We start from the raw sequence: 19,384 nt of genomic DNA, 5'->3' as shown, positions 1-19,384 counted from the left end.
AGCAATTGCAATGGCTATTGATGAAGGGATTTCTCTAGTTCAATTTGTGGTCAAGGAAAATAAATGTGATATGAAACAGGCAAACCTTGTAGGTAAGAATAAATTTAACCTGACAACAAGAAGAAATAAATAACAAAAAAATACGATCCAAGGAAATCAAGTTCTCCATCAAGGGACTCCACAAGCTCTTGTGGTATGGGTCTCATATGCTTGACAATTTTCTTGTCAGAGTCGTATCTGTATGAATGCAAATAAGGTGCCAGGAATCAATAATGAAAAAAACACCAAAAGTTCGAAGCCTTACAATAAAGTAAGCTATTCTCATATTACTCACACTTGAGAGTGCTGGAAAACTGCAGCTGCTTCTCTGAAAGATCTGGGGTAATCTTCAGGCATTTGATTGCCCTTCTGCAATTTCAAAACTGATAAAGCCTGCAACCAAAAGTAGAAACATGAGACTTGATCTCAGTTCTAAAAGAACAAGAAAGCAAAACAAAATAAAAAATAAAGTTTCTAAATAAGCAAAATGTTATAAGAAAAAAAAATGACCCTATATGTCATTGCCCCCAAAAATTTTAAGCTTGTCACCTGTCCTCCTTCAACATTATATCATGCAACTCTCCACAGTATAATGTCTAGAAAATAGAGATCAAGTGAAGTCCTTTACAATGTGCAAGGTTACATCAACACCCCTAAGTCACCAAAATCCGAGAACTTGACTAGCAAACTCTCTCGTCAATCAAGATGCTAGTCTTGCAGAAATGAACCAATATAACATGACAAGCATATTTGGGGTACTCATGTGCTTATATTCAGCAAGTGTGAGAAGTAGTTCACTAGTTGGTCTTACTCATACCAAGTCAAATTATAGGGACCTGCAGTACAATATCAAGTTGTCAACACGAAATTTGTATTGGTATATCAAATATTGAAAGTTAGTGAAAAATGCAAATCAAAGAACTAACCGGCAATCCAACAGCTACACTTAGAAGCGAAAATTTATTCACACCAACATGCATGTTTACATCTCCTGTAAAAGTGAATCTCTGGTCTTGCAGAGTCCCATAAGTTGATCCTATCGTTACAGAACATAACTGACATTTAGATATAGGGGCATAGTTTTCTTAGGTAGACCTAGGTGATCATTTACCTTCTAAATCAAAAGTAGCTGGTGTAATTTCTAACAACACAAATATATAAACAATTTACATATATACCTGAGAGCTGGTCATTGACAAAGACATGCATAGCGTTCCCAGCTGACAACACGGTGAGAATTGGATGCTTACCACCACGCAGAAATGATTCAGATGGACTTATGTCGACACTAAAAACATCTAGTTCTGCAAAGTTCTCTTATATAATTGGATATGCATTTTTCACAAATACATTGAATGGAAAAAGAAGTTCAGTTGCTTAATCTCACCTGGTGGTGTACCGTAGATAATCATTGGGGTCTATAGTGATGTTCAACTGATCTAAGAAACCAATGACTGTGAGAGTTGTATCACCTGTCCATGAAGAAATGTCTTCACTGAAGGTTTCCCATGACCACAACTCAGAGTTGGTGGGAAAAAATTGTTTTTGGGATGTCTGAAGTTCCACCTGTAATAAAGTGCATAATGAGCATCATGTCTGTGTATAGCTAATTCATTGGGGAAAAAACTATTTGGCCTCACTTTGATGTTAGACAAATTTTGTGGAAAATAGTAAATAAGCATTGCAGAGAGACCTTTATTTCATTTACTTTGGCAATGTTGAATATAACAATTTCGCAGTCTGGAAGGCAAGCCACATTATGCAAGGGAGCTAAAGATATTAACAAGTTCATTAAACAAGTGAAAAAGAAAATCAGAATCTCAATTTTATTTCATTAGAATTTAAAGGAATAGATTGTGAGCTTACAAAATATGTTGTTGGGGCAAAAGCAAATCCTCTGAAAAATCCAAGGAGACCACTGAATAAAGGGAATGTAATTTCGACAAACATGGTAATTACTGCAACGAAATGTCAATTTTAAATCATTAACGTATATCCAGCTTGAACTCGAAGCAATAGCCAATAGCATAGACTTGATGGAATTAAGGTCCTCCGCTACCCTATATTCCACTCTAGCTCGGCAGCCCATAGCCTCTTTGAAACTCTTCAAAACTGTACCCCATTCTCATATATAATTCCAGAAACTCAAATTCAAATAGCATAATGCCCACATAATTAGTAGAAAACAAAATCACATATACTTAATTCATAGCTCTAGAAAAAGTAACAAAACATATGCGAACTGCACGAGGAATCAAAAGAAACTATCTAACAACAAGAACTCAATCAAAATGGCCGTCCAACATTTTAAAAACCAAACAACAAAGACCAATTTCAAAACAGAAGATGAAGGGAAAATAAAAGTAGTTTGGAATCTATATAATGGATCCAATTGCCAAGCCCTGTCTTAATTAACTCTTTACAGTCTTCAAAATTTGAACGAAAGAAACAAATTCAGGAGCTCCAATAAGATCAAACCAACAATCAAACAGAGCCCATTTCATTTTCTTCTCTTTTATTTTGTCTTCAATATCCCAGCAACCCAAGCTAGCAAAAAAAGCATCAAAAACCCAATAAAAACCAAATCAAACGAAAACCCAGGTCACATAAATCCTGAAAATATTCACCAAAGCCAACACCTTTTTCAAAAAGAAAGCTTTAGTGACGAACTTAACAGTCAAATATCAAATACTGAACTTAAAAGTATCCAAGTAATGAACTTTTAGTATCAAAATGTTCAATTTTGTTAAGGGGTATTTGCAGGGCACTTAAAATATGCCAATCCCCTAATTATGGTACTTTTGATTCCAGCATAAAATAAGAAGCAACTTTTGCACTCCAGCTTTCTACACATTATTCTATTATAATTTTTATTGTAGAAGTCTCAAATTTATTCTTGAGGAACTTCATCTTGTTTATAAAAACAATTCCCCTTTCCCTTAAGTAGATCCCTAACTCCAACCCATGTACACCCAAAAGCTTCATTTGCGATTGGGATAATCCCTAGAATCTACCTTATAAGGTTAATCAGAAGCAGTTGATCATATGCAGATTATATGTGTTCTTTTTCATCATATGCAAGAGAAGGTAACAACAATTAGCAAATCAATCATACAATCTTGTAACGAAAAGGAAAAAACAAAGGAGAAACTATGAATGTGAAGTTCAGTAATATATAGAACCTATTTTTGCATAGACAAATCCTACAGTGCTCAATACTCTAAAGTACAACTCAAAGTAGGACATACAAAATTTTCATAGTAACATCTAATGATATAAGAAGTGAAATTATTAATGAAAGAGGCCAAGCCAAGTAAGGCATTATCAAACCACACTTATCAGAGCCACCTATTGTGAGTTGGAAGCCTTCCAAGGTAAAATGAACCAAAGCTATGACTGCCTATGAGCTATAACCCCCTTGATAATGAGACTCTGTACATTGGACCAGTAGTCAGGCTTCAAAAATAAATTGGTTGTGTTGGTTCAGCCGCATTGTTTTGGTAAACAAGATAATGTTTGTTAATTAGGTATAGAATAAATATGAGATTCCGACTAGAAATTTGCCTCTATAGAAATATTAACTTTGATGAATGAAAAATGAGAAATATAAGATATGATATGATGCAGTCCATACATCCAATCATTTAGTCATAGAATGTCTAGTTAACACTCACTAAGCATCTGGAGGACACAAAACAACTAGCAGTGGTTCAAGCTCGACCAGTTCTAACTAAAATTGAGGAATGAGCATCATTTACTTAAACAAAGGAGAGATTGGGTATAGCATAGAACATATTAGATGAATTACAGTCAAAACAAAAACGCGAACTGGATACATTTATTGACAGGTAAATCGATCATCATGCAAAATCCCTCATAAGTTTTGGTAAGAATAACTACGTTAAATGATGCATCCACACATTTTCAATCTTGTTTCTGTTGTGTGAGTTATGATGCAAAAATACAACTGTCCTAAATGAGTAAAGCAAAAAATTTAATTACAGATTACAGCACGTTAAAGAACACTTACCGATAGAAGTTCAGCTCCATCTTGTTCCAAATAAACTGTAGCTACCAGCAGATCTGATGGCAAATCTCCTGCTGAATAGAACCGAGCTTTCATCTTTTCCCCTTCCCATTCTTGGTAGGTCTCCCAAGCCGGCGAAGTGAGTCCTGGACACTGATTCAACATCGGTTTTCCTAGCTGTCTACATCATCACACCATAGTAGTAAGTACATGTTCTTTTTCCTTTTCATTTCTCGAAAGTTCCAGAAAAAGAAACATCTAAATGTAAAATGACTTGAATCACTGTCAAACCTAACACTTGGAAATGTTTCAAAGAAAAGAAATGAAACTGAAAATCTCTCGCAATTGCTGCTTATCAGCTTGATTAGGATCATCACCGATTCCTACAAACAGTACATCCCCAGTCACCATCTCAGTTACAATTCAATTTCAGAATTCACAAAACACTCAATCAACTAATCAAACCATTAAAATCTCAATTGAATCAAGAAAGCATGAATTGAAATCGGCAGACAGCCCAAATGTCAGCCGGAGTCGAGAAATCGGCAGACCCCAGCAAAACCTCCGGTGCCTGGTAAGAGAGAGTGACCGCCTCCGGCACAAAAGTCTCGTAGCAGAAAGCAAAAGGCTGACTGATCCCATCGCCGATCTTGAGGCTCTGTTGTTTCTCCTCTGATCAATCTTTATTGTGAGCTTTGAACAGTAATGTTCTTCTACTTATGTGTTTGTGAATGATGGAGGCTCTGACTCGGTACAGTGGTTGAACTTTTAAATTTGTTCAAATGACTGAGTGGTATAGGAATTAAGGTCATAATTCGATTGGGCAAATCCCAGAACTCGATTAAACAAGAAACATAAATTGATCGGGGAAAAAGACTCCCCAGAAATTTAGACAAACAAGCCTTCTGTTTTTCTCCACTACACTACGAGTAGTGAGCCTTCCCAGCAAATCCTTTTGTAGCACCAAGTTTCCCTAACAATACCAACAAAACAGAAGAAATGTGTTACAAAATAGAAGAACTATACCTAAACTCAAAACCCCAAAACACAAATCATTTGCAGAAAAAACCCTAAAATCGATCGAAGATTGAACCCAGTCGAAACCCTAAACTACAAAACGATTGAAACCCTAAATTGCTTACCAATATCCGATTTGAAAACAGCTCTTGCTGGAGAGCTCCATTAATCCGAACATGAAAGATGAAGTAGAGACTAAGAAGAAGAAGGAGAGACTACAAAAAAGAATCGACAGAGTGAGAAGATGAAGGAGAAAGTGAGAATCGAGATCTGACAGAGCTCAGTGAGAAGGAGAGAGGCTGGTCTTTGAGGTTTCCAGTTTTAGGGTTCTAGGTTGAGCTGAGAGAGCTGAGTGAGAAGGAGAGAGCGCGTGGGGTGGTTTTTGAGTGTTTAGTCATGTTTGAGTCTTTAGCATCGAGGTCTCTATGTCAAAAGCACACGTCAAAATAACTTTGGAAATTCTAAAACAACCCCCACATTCAGACAACATTTAAATGTTGTCTGAATGTCACAACATTTTCCAGTCAACTAGGGCGTGGCTATTTGAGAGGGAAAAGACCCAATCAACTTTTGGATATCCCTCCAAATTTGAGATAGGAAATCACCATTTTCTACAACTACATAAATGTTGTTAATGCTCAAAGTCTGGCGGTAGCCAAACCTTCGTTTAACGCGGGTCCGGCGGGCGGACCGCTACTCTTTATGCTTGGTGATTCCTGCTAGCTGCCAAATGAAAGACAAGGCGTCAGAAGGAGACCGCGTTGGGCGGTCTTCACTTCTCCGATGCCTAAGTCAGTTGATATATAGGCAGCACAGTAATAAATGAGAGTTAATGCGTAATTTAATGAAGGGAGAAGAGATGACCTTTTATAGGTGAGGAGAGGTCTGATCTTCTCCTTGTTTTCGATGTGGGACTGATGTGCTTCAGTTCCCAGTTTCAGTAGCTTCTGATGCCGTCTTGGCAGAGTGTGTGGCGGCGCGTCAGCGGTGATCCTGGGGAACTCTTGTGCTCCGGCCGTGGCCCGCCTGGCTGCCTATCTGTGGGTTACTCCTTTGATGATAGTTGGTACCTCTGGTGGTACGATGAGTGTGTCTGATTATAGCTAATTATGCTTTGCAACGTACATGTAGGTACAAGTCCCCCAAGTCCCCAGTCAAGGAGGGTAATCTTGGTTGGGGAGTTGATCGGCGGTGAGTAGCGTTTTCTTCCGCTAGACTTTTGCAAAAGCATAATTAGCGTCAGTGCGTTGTCAACCATGGATATTACTGAGCAAACGCTTTATACCCTTTCGGGTGGGCCCCTGCTAGGCCCCCCAGGGAGTCCCCCACTCCACGGCTAGAATGAGGCGTGGCCTCGGGATCCGCCGCTGGCGGGAGTCCCCCCGCTGGTTCATAGCAGTAAACAGCGTCCAGTGGACGTGCTTGGCGTTAATTTATTGAGCGGTACCGCGCTGAATAAAGTACGCGATTTGTCAGATAAAAGAGGTTTCCGCTAGAGGTGCGTAGCGGAAGGTGCCCCGTTTGTACGATGACAAGGGAGAAGTGTCGCTTTTAGGAGACTTCGTAAATAACAGCTAGTGAAAAGTTCTGCTGGCGGGGTTCCGCCCAGCGGAGAAAGTCACTAGGAGAGGATAAGTGAGAAGTTTCGCTGGCGGGGTTTCGCTCAGCGGAGACTCACTTGGAGAGGACAAGTGAGAAGCTTCGCTGGCGGGGTTTCGCTCAGCGGAGACTCACTTGGAGAGGACAAGTGAGAAGCTTTGCTGGCGGGGTTTCGCTCAGCGGAGACTCACTTGGAGAGGACAAGTGAGAAGTTTCGCTGGCAGGGTTTCGCTCAGCGGAGACTCACTTGGAGAGGACAAGTGAGAAGTTCCGCTGGCGGGGTTTCGCTCAGCGGAGACTCACTTGGAGAGGAGTGTTTTTGGGTTTGCCCGTCTTTGGGTATTTTGCTGGAGGAGGTGGCGGGATCTGATCCTTGCACTGATTGTATATTTCCTCGTACGAGGTTGTGAGGACCGTGAACACTGCATACCGTTGAGAAGACTCTGTTTGCCTGTTGCGGTTATCTTCCTGGGTTGGGCGGTTTCCCTTGTGGTATTGATCCTTCTGCCGCTTGTTCTGGTAGTGACCCTGTGGCCATTCCCTCTTCTTGTCAGTTGGTGATGCGGCGGGTGCCTTATTAACGGTTTCATGAATGGAGGTAGGCTGTGTAGCCTTTGCTGGCGTTACCGGTGGCGGTGGGACTTCTCCATATGTAATGAATTCCGCCTGGGCGTGAATAACCGCCTCACTCATGATATGGTCATACGCCGCATTTGGATGATTGTAGTTGAGGTGATAGAGGAACGGCCCTTTGAGGAGTCCTTGCTTGAAGGCCGCCGATGCCATCGATTTGTCCAGATCGCGGCACTGAGATGCCGCCGCTCGCCACCTTGTGACGAATGCCTTGAGTGACTCATTCTCTCCCTGTTTGACGCTGAACAGCTGACTCGTGTTATGATGTCCGGCGGACAGTAAGATGAACCGGGAGAGGAAGGTATGTGACAGTGCATTGAATGAGTCGATGGATCCTGGCGGACATTCGAAGAACCAATTCATTGCCTCCCCGTCCAGTGTTTCGCTGAACAAGTGGCAGAGAGTGGGGTCGTCAAATCCCTTGTTGTTGGTGACCTTCTTGAAGGTGTCCATATGGACGAAGGGGTCGGTTGTACCGCTGTAATGCGACATTTTCGGAGTTTTTGCGTACGCAGGCCTGATAGCCTGTAGGATTGCAGCGGTGAAGGGCCCTGGTCTGGACGTGAAAAGTGGACTTTGAGTTGATGGCGCGGCGCCCGACTCCGCCCGGACCAGCCTTTGTTCCGACTGCTGCATCCTCTCCAGAATTTGGGCTGTTGCGTCGCCAGCGGGTCCGGTACATGTACTCCGCTGGGTCTGCCTATGCCTTGGCGCAGGCGGACCACCCTCAGTTCTTGCCCTAATTTCTGAGCGGTTGGTGCGTGGTACCGACTCTGCTTCCTGCTCCAACATGAGTTGGGGAATGGGCGGTGGTCCCATCCCCAGTAGTTCAGGGGGGTCCAGCGGGACCTGCATCTGTACAACTGGTTCCGGTCCCAATGCACCAGCGTTGGGATGACTACGCCTTGTACTATGCGAATGCTCGCTTTGTACCGGGTTGGCGGTTCTTTCTAACGTCCTTTTTAGGTCATCAAAACGTGACATCAGCGCAGCCACCTGCTTTTGGGCTGAACGAAATGTTCTTGGCGGCCTCCAAGCAACCCCGGATTGAGGGACAGCTCCGGGAGGAGGTTAAGAGGCTTGAGAGGGAGCTGGCGGAGGCCAAGGACAGGCTGGCAGATATGGAGCGACGCCTGATGAAGGCAGACTGTGACGCGGCGGACGCTCGAGGCAAGCTAGACGTCGCCATCCAGCGGGACATAGAACGAAATGATCAAGTCTCCCAGCTGGAGCAAGACAAGGCCTTGCTGCAAGAGCGTGTGACCGCCAAGGAGAAGAAAATTGACATCCTGCAGCGGGAGTCTGCCGCCAGGCAAGGGGAAGTGAAGAGACTGGAGGGTGAGTTGACCCGGCTGAGGGATGATGGAAGCCGAGCCGCCGCCGCCGCTGTGGAGAATTTCAAGCAGTCGGCGGAATACAAAAACGCGCTGAATGAAGCGGCGAAGGCCGGCGCCCTGGCGAATGTCGAGATGTTGCGAGCGAAGGGTGCCATTGACTGGGCCAAGGCGTCCCTGCCCAAGGCGCCGCAAGCAAAAAATGCAGCGCCGACGAAGAGACCCCCGCCAGTACCCAGTCCCCCAGCAGGAGGTGGCAGCTCAGGCAGTGGGTATCAGACTCCGCCGGATGGGACCATTGAGACGCCAAGTCCTACCGCTCGAGGGACTGACCAAGCAAGCTGTGAACAGCCGTCGCAGGCTGAAGTAGGCGACGCCCAGGCCAACCCCTGACATGCCGGACGTGCCCTGTTTTGACTGTGTAGCCGCTGAGGCTGAAAATATATGTACTTTCGTTGTTTTTTTTTTTAATGTAATGAACAATTTTTGGGTGGGGAGTCCCAGCCCTGAATATATGAAGTATGGATTTTTTGACGTTTGTGTGATGACATGGCTATACCGCTAGAGTTTTGACTTAGGATTTTCTTTTGCAATCAATGAAAAATTAAAGGAATTAAGATTGGTCCAAGTGCACAACGTAGCGGACGAGGTCCGCTGACGATTGCCGGCGTTGCCAGCTGCCCTCAGTGCTAGACTTGGTAACAATGGTTTGAATAATTCCTCGTTTCATTGATAACTGACTGGTCAGTGTTAACAAAAGTGGGGATGTACCCGTTGGGTAGCTTCCCTTAGCTAAATATTGAACAAAAATTTAGCTAAGTCAAGATGCTCCTGGGTAGCGACATGACTATTTGTAGTAATACCGAAGGTGTTCGGTATTCCAAGGGTGGGTCGTAGTGACTCCATCCTTGTCCATTAAGTAGAAGGTGCCTGGGCTAACGACTTCTACTATTTTATATGGACCTTCCCAAGTTGGGCGGAGTTTTGTTAGTGCTGGAATGACTTCCTTCATTACCCAGTCCCCCAGTTGGAGGTTCCGGGCCTTGACTCTGGCGTTGTAGAAACGCGATACTCGTTGCTTGTTTTGCAAGTTTTTCACATGAGCCTTGTGCCGTTTTTCCTCTAGGAGGTCCAAATCCAGGCTGATGCCATCGCCGTTGGTCTCTGGGTGGTAGCATTCGACCCGAGCGGTGGGTTGAGCCACCTCGACAGGCAGAACGGCCTCAGTTCCGAACGTCATACAAAAGGGGGTTTCACCAGTGGCGGAGGATGGAGTCGTCCTGATGGCCCATAGCACTTCTGGAAGCTTTTCCGCCCACAAGCCCTTGGCAGTGTCGAGTTTCTTTTTTAGCAGCTTCTTGATTATCTTGTTTGCCGCTTCGACCTGGCCGTTGGTTTGGGGGTGGGCGACAGAGGCAAAGCTCATCTTGGTGCCCAGATTGGCGGTGAATGAAATGAGTTCCTCATTGTTGAACTGTGTGCCGTTGTCTGTAATGATTGTGTGTGGGACACCATAGCGGCAGTAAATGTTTTTCCAGAGGAAGTGAATGACTTTGGCGGTAGTGATGGCCGTCAGTGGCTCTGCCTTTATCCACTTGCTGTTGTAGTCGATAGCGACAATGATGTACTTGAACTGTCCTTTGGCGGTTGGGAATTTTCCCATCAAGTCGAGGCCCCATGTAGAGTGGACCCATGGACCGATGATGACTGAAAGTGGTTCAGCTGGCGCATGCGGGAGATCGGCGAACTGCTGGCATTTGTGGCAAGATCTTGACACCTGCCGGGCGTCCTCACCAAGCGTAGGCCAAAAGTAGCCCTGTCGCATTGTACGATTGGCCAGGGATCTGGCGCCCGAGTGGTTTCCGCACTCCCCGCCGTGGATTCCTGCCAACACGACCTTTCCTTCCTCCGGGGTTAAACAGCGGAGGTTGGGGTGAGTGAACCCCTGTCGGTAAAGCTTGCCATTCTGGATATTGTAGCGGGTTGCTCTCCGCTGAATTTGGCGTGCCTTGACCTTATCCTCTGGTAGTGTGCCGCTGCGCTTGTATGCAGTGATCTCGTCCATCCAGTTGGGGTTGATTTCAATGTTGAAGATCTCCGCTAGGGTTTTCGTGATGCTTGGTTTGTCAAGGCATTCCACCTTTGTGTCCGCTGGACTTTGATGTGGCTGGGCGGTTGCCAGTCTTGCCAGGGAATCAGCCTTGGCGTTCTTTTCCCTGGGAATTTGTGTGATGGTGTGAAAGTTGAACTTTTTGAGCAACGTTTTGACATATCACAAGTATGCCGCCAACTGCTGGTCTTTGGCTTGGAAGCTGTCGTTGACCTGGTTAACGACTAACTGAGAGTCGCTGAATATGTTGACACTGTCAGCCCCTGAGTCAATGGCGAGGAGTAGGCCGGCGATCAGTGCCTCGTACTCCGCCACATTGTTTGAAGCTTTGAAGTTGAATTTCAACGCGTACTCCGCGTTCAGTCCCCCTGGTCCTGTTAGGATGACTCCGGCGCCGCTGGACTTGGTGCTGGCGGATCCGTCCACATGTAGGTTCCAATCCGACTGGAGGGGACCTGCCTCCCCGACGGTTACCATCTCCGCTCCAGGTACCATCTCTACACCGGGTTCAGGTTGACGTTCGGTGAGTTCAGCGATGAAGTCCGCCACTGCCTGGCCCTTCATGGCGGTTCTTGGTTTGTATTCTATGTCGAACTCGCTGAGCTCGATGGCCCACTTGTTGAGGCGCCCCGAGTGTTCAGGGTTCTGCATTACTTGTCTCAGCGGTTGATTTGTTAACACATGGATCGTGTGGGCCTGGAAGTACTGGCGGAGGCGCCTGGCGGCAACGATAAGTGCAAGGGCCAGTTGTTCCAAGGGAGGATACCTTGTCTCCGCTCCGTTCATGCCTCTGCCGGCGTAGAAAACCAGGAGCTCATCTTGGCCTTCCCTTCGGACAATTGCGCAACTTACCGCTGATGCAGATACCGCTAGATATATGAATAGGGTTTCTCCTTGGACAGGGACAGAGAGGAGAGGGACTGCCGCCAGATATTCCTTCAGGCCCTGGAACGCCGCCTGACATTCCGGATTCCAGTCGATGACCTTCTTGTGCGTTGTTTTGAGGAGTTTGAAGAATGGGGCACACTTGTCAGTGAGTCGAGAGATGAATCGAGAAAGGGCGGTTAACTTGCCCTGGAGGCATTGGACGTGCACCTTGTACTCTGGGTCCGCCAAGTCAAGGATGGCCTGGACCTTGTCTGGGTTAGCCTCGATGCCCCGCTCGCTGACAATGTATCCCAGGAATTTGCTAGCGGTGACTGCAAAGAAACATTTTTCCGGGTTGAGGCGCATACCATAGGCCAAGAGAATGGTTACTATGATCCTGAGGTTTGCCACATGTCCGCCGGCCTTTATGCTCTTAACTAGCATGTCGTCTACGTAGACCTCGATGATTTTTCCCAGATGCTCCGCGAACATGGCGTTCATCAACCGCTGGTAAGTGGCACCGGCGTTCTTCAGACCGAAAGGCATGACATTGTAGCAGTAGAGGCCTTTGTCGGTGGTGAAGGTCTGATCTTCTCCTTGTTTTCGATGTGGGACTGATGTGCTTCAGTTCCCAGTTTCAGTAGCTTCTGATGCCGTCTTGGCAGAGTGTGTGGCGGCGCGTCAGCGGTGATCCTGGGGAACTCTTGTGCTCCGGCCGTGGCCCGCCTGGCTGCCTATCTGTGGGTTACTCCTTTGATGATAGTTGGTACCTCTGGCGGTACGATGAGTGTGTCTGATTATAGCTAATTATGCTTTGCAACGTACATGTAGGTACAAATGTGTTGTCTGAATGCTCACCATTTTTCCAAATTAAACCAGTATGGTTTTAGTCTATATTCAGACGACAGAAAAAAAAATTATGTCGTCTGAAAAACTCAGACGACATAAAACAATACTTATGTCGTCTGAAGTGTGTCGTCTGAAGGCCTTTTTGGCATAGTGAAATCAAGTGGCTCTAAACCGCAGAGTGCGTTTTCAATAAGATTTAAACGCTCACTATATGGATTAAAACAATCTGGACGGATGTGGTATAACCATCTAAGTGACTACTTGATTGGGAAGGGATATATTAACAATGAAATATGCCCATGCGTGTTCATTAAAAGCAAAGCCTAGTGATGGGATTTTGATCCATCAGTCTGCATATACTCAGAAAATTCTAAGGCGCTTTAATGAAGATAAAGCAAAGCCTATGAGTACTCCTTTGATTGGCCGTAGTCTTGAGCCCGGAAAAGATCCATTTCATCCAAAGGATGAGGACGAAGAGTTATTAGAGGCCGAAGTGCTCTATTTAAGTGCAATAGGCACATTATTGTATTTAGCTCAATGCACAAGACCAGACATCTCATTCACAGTGAACTTGTTAGCTCGACATAGTTCTGCGCCAACACGCCGCCATTGGATTGGTGTACAGACAATCTTTCGGTACTTAAAAGGTACGACTGATATGGGCCTATTTTATCCCTACAGAGAGAAGAGGAATGACGGAAAATTAGGAACGGACCCCAAAAGGCAAAACGCCGCCGTCCATAAGATGGCTGCCGGCCATGTAGCCGTTGCCGGTGCCGCCACAGTCCATGGTGGCTGACATTCTCCTCCTCCCCTCCATCAAAATGACAATGATATTTTGATGGGTTTTGCTAAAGCAGGGTATCTCTCTGACCCTCACAAATGTCGCTCCCAAACGGGTTATGTCTTTACCATGGGAAGCACTGCGATATCTTGGAGGTCTACAAAATAAACTCTTGTTGCTACTTCCTCAAATCATGCAGAGATTGTTGCTCTACACGAAGCCGTGCGCGAATGCATATGGCTAAGGTCTGTAATTCGACATATTTGAGGAAATTGTGGTTTGAAGTCTACCACAGATGAACCTACATGCATTTATGAGGATAATGCAGCTTGTATTGAACAAATGAAGTTAGGTTTCATCAAGGGCGACAACACCAAGCATATATCGCCTAAATTCTTTTATAATCAACAACAACAATCGCTTCTAAAGATTGAAGTGAATCAAATCCGATCAGAGGATAATGTAGCAGACCTATTCATTGAGTCGCTACCTAAATCCACCTTCGAGAAGCATGTGAAGAGCATCAGATTGAGAAAGTTATCCGAACTCCCATGATTGTAGCAATCAGGGGGAGACATCGACATCAGGGGGAGGTATGATGTCTACATGTTCGATCTCGAAGAGTGAAGGACATGTTGTACTTTTTTTCTCCTCCTCGAGGTATTTTTTGTCCCACAGGTTTTTTCACTCGAGCAAGGTTTTTAACGAGGCAACCGATGAAGCGTCACCACCAAGTTTGAGCGGCACAAGGGGGAGTGTTAAAGAATATTGACATTTGTGTGCCTTATCAAACTATGATTAGTTCTATGATTGTAATAGGAGAGAAGGTTCTATAATTCCTAGTCCTATTCGGAATAGTTTTTCTAGTATCGTTAGAATATGTACTTTGTAATCCCTATATATAGGGCTCCTACTATCAATAATGGAACACACAATTCTCTCATCAATCTCTCAAATCTCTTATTCTTAAACAATTATGAATTAAAATATATAATGTGTTCCCATTTTGACCTGGAGAGTAAAAAAGAAACTTGATCTCTTGATAAACAAAAGAGAAATGTAGAATTGCAATTCAAAACCAGAAAGCTGCTTCAAAGAGTGACTTAGATATTCCAAAAGGCATTTTGCAGTATATGTTGGGGATCGGATGGCCAAAACAAGGGATTTGAGATTCCGGACTTATATATACTTGAACCTCTTCATTCCAAGATTTTGATGTCAGAGGGATGAGGACAATGGAAGTTCTCAATTATTTATCAACCAATTTTTTTTTTTTTGGCAATTAAAATAATTTATTAATTAAAAAATATAGTACGTAAGGGGGGACATGAAACCAAGACCCCTTGGAAAAAAAAAACAGCTAACTCAAAAGGCAACAAAACATAAGCAAGAGTAAGCAGAGCCGATTGAATCAAAGATCAAGACGCACAACGGGCGTTCGATTGCAGGTAGGGTAAGGATCACGTGAATCTCTCTTGGTTTTCAATTTTTTATTTTGAGACTTTGAGAGAGACTTAAGAAGATTCTCATCTGCCAGAATTGCTTCACCCTCATCAAACCAAGAACACATCGGACTTATCTCAGCCTGAGCATATGTATGATGACCAAGGGGTTCTTCATTTTCCAAATCACCCCAACAAAACTTAGCTTGATGAGCAATAGATTCCACCAAAGTAGAATTTGTTTTATTATTGCCAACCCAATTGTCATTGCGCTCTCCAACTTCCTCTTGCTCATCTGCAACAATGCTCTTTCCTTGCTGCATTTGAGAAAGAATCTCAAAGCTATTACCAGTGGAAATATTGACATTAACATTACCTGGAGAGTTTGTTGGAACTGAACTTGCAACTGGGCTGGAGATAATTTGTCCTATCTCCTATACTATTGGAACAATGGCTTGCTCAACAACAGATGGACTAGTAGTTGGAGCAGTAACCTTCTCAACAATTGGAGTTTGTTCAACGATATCCATAACCCTATTCAATTCTGAATCAACAACCACTGCTGTAGCAAGAGGAGGAGATGCTTGTGCCAATGAAGGACCCTCTCTAGCATCTGCATTCACACTTGGCATAGGAGCAACAACCATCTTCATGATCCCTTATCCACTTGCTCAGTATTCTTTGCAACAAATACTTGTTTTGTCTTCCGTCGACGACGCTTACACGATTGACCTTGACCCATCTCAATCACAGTCTGACCAGAACCTGCATGATTTCGTAGAAGCTTAAAAGTTGTAACGTTGTGCCCAATTAACATTGCCACAATGTGAGCAAAGATCAGGGAGACGCTCGTATCCAACTTCAATCACAACAATATCTCCGGTGTTGCGACGAACAGCTAATTCATGTGGAGGATCAGAAGATAAATCAATATCAACCAAGACCCTAGCAAAGAGACCAAGTTTTCTATCCAAGGTATTCTGATCAATTTTCACAGGCACCCCAATTCCATTTTCAATCTCAAACAGCGTCAGAGGCTCCCAAAATTCAAGACCTAAATCCCAAAAATTCACCCAAACCTGAGCATTGGTGTTCTTTTGATTTGCAGGGGAAAAATTGGGTGCCCACCTCATAAACCTCAGTATCCCAGGCTTAAGGGCAATTGCACCCTTCTCCCAAACCCTAGAACAAGCCACATCAGATGTAAAGCTGAAAGAGAAGTATCCCTTGCCCATAGGAATAATTCTCCAATGGCCAATATATATCACCCCAAACCAATCCCAACTTACGATACAAGTCTGATGGAGAATAGGGTTTATCCTTGGCTGCCATATAGAGATGACCCAATAACATGTGTTTGCATTTTTCTAATCCGGATTGGTATCCTTCCTCTGAAATTGTCACAGTCGTTCTCCCATCATGAATAACAGGCGCAGGTAGATTCGCAATCGGAATGACGGGCCCCGCTGTTGCAGAAGCATAAGACTGAGGCGGCGCTGGCGTAATTGCAGCGAGGAACGGCCACGGACAAAACGATCGTGGCTCAGACATAACAGACATGAAGAAGTCAGAATGATTAATCAAGGCAGAAAGAGGCTGAGACTCTGTAGCGTGAAAACCCTAGCAGAGCCATCAGTCCTCCTCCCATATCAACCAATTAAAACTCGGTAAGTTTTCTAGTTATATGTTGATTTATTAACAATGAGCCTGAAACTGCTCAGCATTAAGTCAATGATACAAAATTGTTGGAAGCATGTATTTCAGAAAGAATATATCTGTGTTCATTTGATTGCTTGTACCAATCATCAAATGGCACCAAAATGGACACAAGCATAAATGACCATATAAACAGGGCATCTGTATCTGATTAACTGATAATATTTTTCTGTAAGACATCATATACATAACAAAACGTGGTCTAATTCACTATCCCCCTATTTGTATGACTGGGTATGAGAAGTATTGAGAACGCTCCATACTAGCATTCTTATCCATTGTTAAAAAGAAAACCGTACCATGAATTATAAGTGGACATGCCATATCTGCAGGAAAAAATTCAGAGAAAACTTTCTACTGAACTCTAGAACATTCTACTAGAATTGCTGGAAGTGAAGAAAATGGAAACATAAACTATGCTCCTGCTATATTTATTTGTTTTTTTTTTTTTGTTTTTTTTTTTTTTTTTCAAATGGTAGTCTGATGTATGCTTAAGTTGGTGAGATCTTTATGGATTCAAGATATTGAGTTCAAGATCTTTATATATAATTTGGAAAAATGCAATAAAGGTAGTAATGGCTTAAATTTTTATGAGCCTATTTATATGGCAAAACGATGTGAAAAGAGCTGTCTAGGAGATTGGCAAGATCCATAAGCATTTGATATTCGGAGTATCACATGGGATGTGTCTTCGAACATGTCTAACCATTCTAACGACAACCAACAACCCGAAAACCCAATTCTGATAATAGATTTGTGGAGAGAAAACAAAGGACTCTTGCTGCTGTACTTCGAGTACAGGACAGAAAAGGCGCGAGGGAGAGAGTTGTTACTTACCTCACCTCTAAGAAATATGTCTACAATATCGTAAAACATCAAATTGTCTACAATATCTCAACACCCTTCAAATCAGTGCGGTTTTAAATTGTAACGTTCCACCAACTGGAGTTTCTTAATTCATTCATCAAACAAAAGAAAATACCTTTTCAGCTTTCTGCATCATATAGAGACTAGAAAACAAAGCCACATGGTAGGGTGGCTTGATGTTCCTAGATGAATTTCGTGCAATTAATGGGAAGGCAAAAGCATGTGATTTGTGGACTTCTCAATAGCAGAGGGGACTACTCTTCATCACTCATCTCATGTACCTAATGGCTTTCATCTATATATACACACATGATCAAGTTTTTCATCACCAACTCAAGTCTTCTTTCCCAAGTATCAAATTAAGCTTTCTTAATTTCATTTCATAAGTCTTTCCGGTTCATTTTCTTGTTTCATTTCCACCTGAAAGATAAAAACCATGGGTTTTCGGTTACCAGCAATTGCTAGTGCCAAGAAAACTCTTACTAGATCTCGATCTGGTTCAAAGACATTAGATATCCCTAAAGGATACTTTGCAGTCTATGTTGGGGAGAGCCAGAAGAAACGATTCGTGGTTCCAATATCATACTTGAACCATCCTTCATTCCAAGATTTGTTGAGGCAAGCAGAATAAGAATTTGGATTTGATCATCCCATGGGCGGTATCACCATCCCCTGCAGTGAGCACACCTTCCTTGATCTCACTTCAAGCTTAAGTGAATGAATTAATGAAGTGAATCTGAGATACAACTTCATATCGAAATTGATCACCCTCAATTCTGAACTCATTGATTCGACACATGAAGATGAGGCTATGATGGGCCAGCCGGAAACAACTTATGCAATGTTGTTTGTGAAGATCTCAATAAGCTGAGCAGATCAAGATGCAAATTTCTACAAGCAGAAAGCTGGCATGTCATGAGTCCTCTAAAGCTAGCTATTGCCAACATGAGGACTCTGATTTTTGAAATCAAATGAAGCAAGAAGGCCATTTTGTCTTTTCACTCCTGTAAACTTCTTCATTTGTTGTACAGAAAATTTTTGGAATATAAGGGCCCGTTCGGTATCATTTTGCGATACTGTTTTTTGTTTTACGAATTCAAAAACTTATGTAATTTGCGTTCGGTGCATTAAATTTGAAAAACAAGGAAAACGAATTTTAGGAAACAATTCAAGAACTATGAATAAATATGGGAAATGACTTTTTGACGTTTTCATTGTTTCCTGAAAACAACCTGCCCTGCAATTAGAGAAAGTGATATATATTTTTTTTACTTTTAAGCACATAGATCCACAAACTCTTCTCCTCTCTTTTGATCTTTCTCTTTCTTTCTCACAATTTCCATTGAGACTTATCCTCTCTTCTCATGATCTCATCTACTTTATCTGCTGTTTGAACTTTCTTCTTCCCCGTCTTTTTCAATCAATTGAAACTTGCAGAATCATGCAGTAGAGAAGAATGAAGGATTTAGAAAATCCCTCTTTCAGGTGTTAGATCTAATTTATACGGATGATTTAGGGTGAAAGTTTTGGTATTTTATGCTTCAATATAATTGAATTATCTCATGGGCAAGAGGAATTAACAACTAAGGTTGAGACATTTGATTGAATTATCTTTTTGAAAAAAAAATTCAAGAGCTTGCAACTTCATATGATATATTTTATAAACAAAATTGAGGGATTTGATTCTTCTTGTTCAATCTCCTTCACAATACTCTGTTTCTTTTCTCATAACAACCAATAAAGGATTCATAATCAATACAAACAAAATAGTCAATCTTTCATGATTACTGAGGAAAAACTAAACTAAGTGCTATAGATATGTTTTTTTTTTTTTAAATGATAGATATGTTTTTAATATTTCAAGTTTTGAAATACTTGTACCGAACATGTATTTACATCTTAAAAACTTATAGTTTAATTCCCCGTTTTCATTCTACAATCCAGTATTACAAAAATAGTTTCATAAAACGTTACAGGACACACCCTAATATACTTCAATTCCTCAAATCCTTGCAGTCTTATTATTTTCCTCTCCTGGCTCTGTTGTGTTGATTAACTAAAATATGACAGCCTGCTGTCACTAGAAATCAAGTATATAAT

At 42.9% G+C, this 19,384-nt stretch overlaps 1 pseudogene; it reads left to right on the top strand.

Annotated features, from left to right (window-relative positions):
* Positions 1-17,597: 17,597 nt before the first annotated feature.
* Positions 17,598-18,375, top strand: LOC133734051 (auxin-induced protein 15A-like; annotated as a pseudogene).
* Positions 18,376-19,384: the final 1,009 nt, after the last annotated feature.

Source organism: Rosa rugosa, chromosome 2 (assembly GCF_958449725.1).
Source record: "Rosa rugosa chromosome 2, drRosRugo1.1, whole genome shotgun sequence".
In the NCBI taxonomy this organism is placed as follows: domain Eukaryota; kingdom Viridiplantae; phylum Streptophyta; class Magnoliopsida; order Rosales; family Rosaceae; genus Rosa; species Rosa rugosa.
The sequence above is the reverse complement of the archived record's forward strand: the minus strand, read 5'-3'. Positions and strand labels throughout refer to the sequence as shown.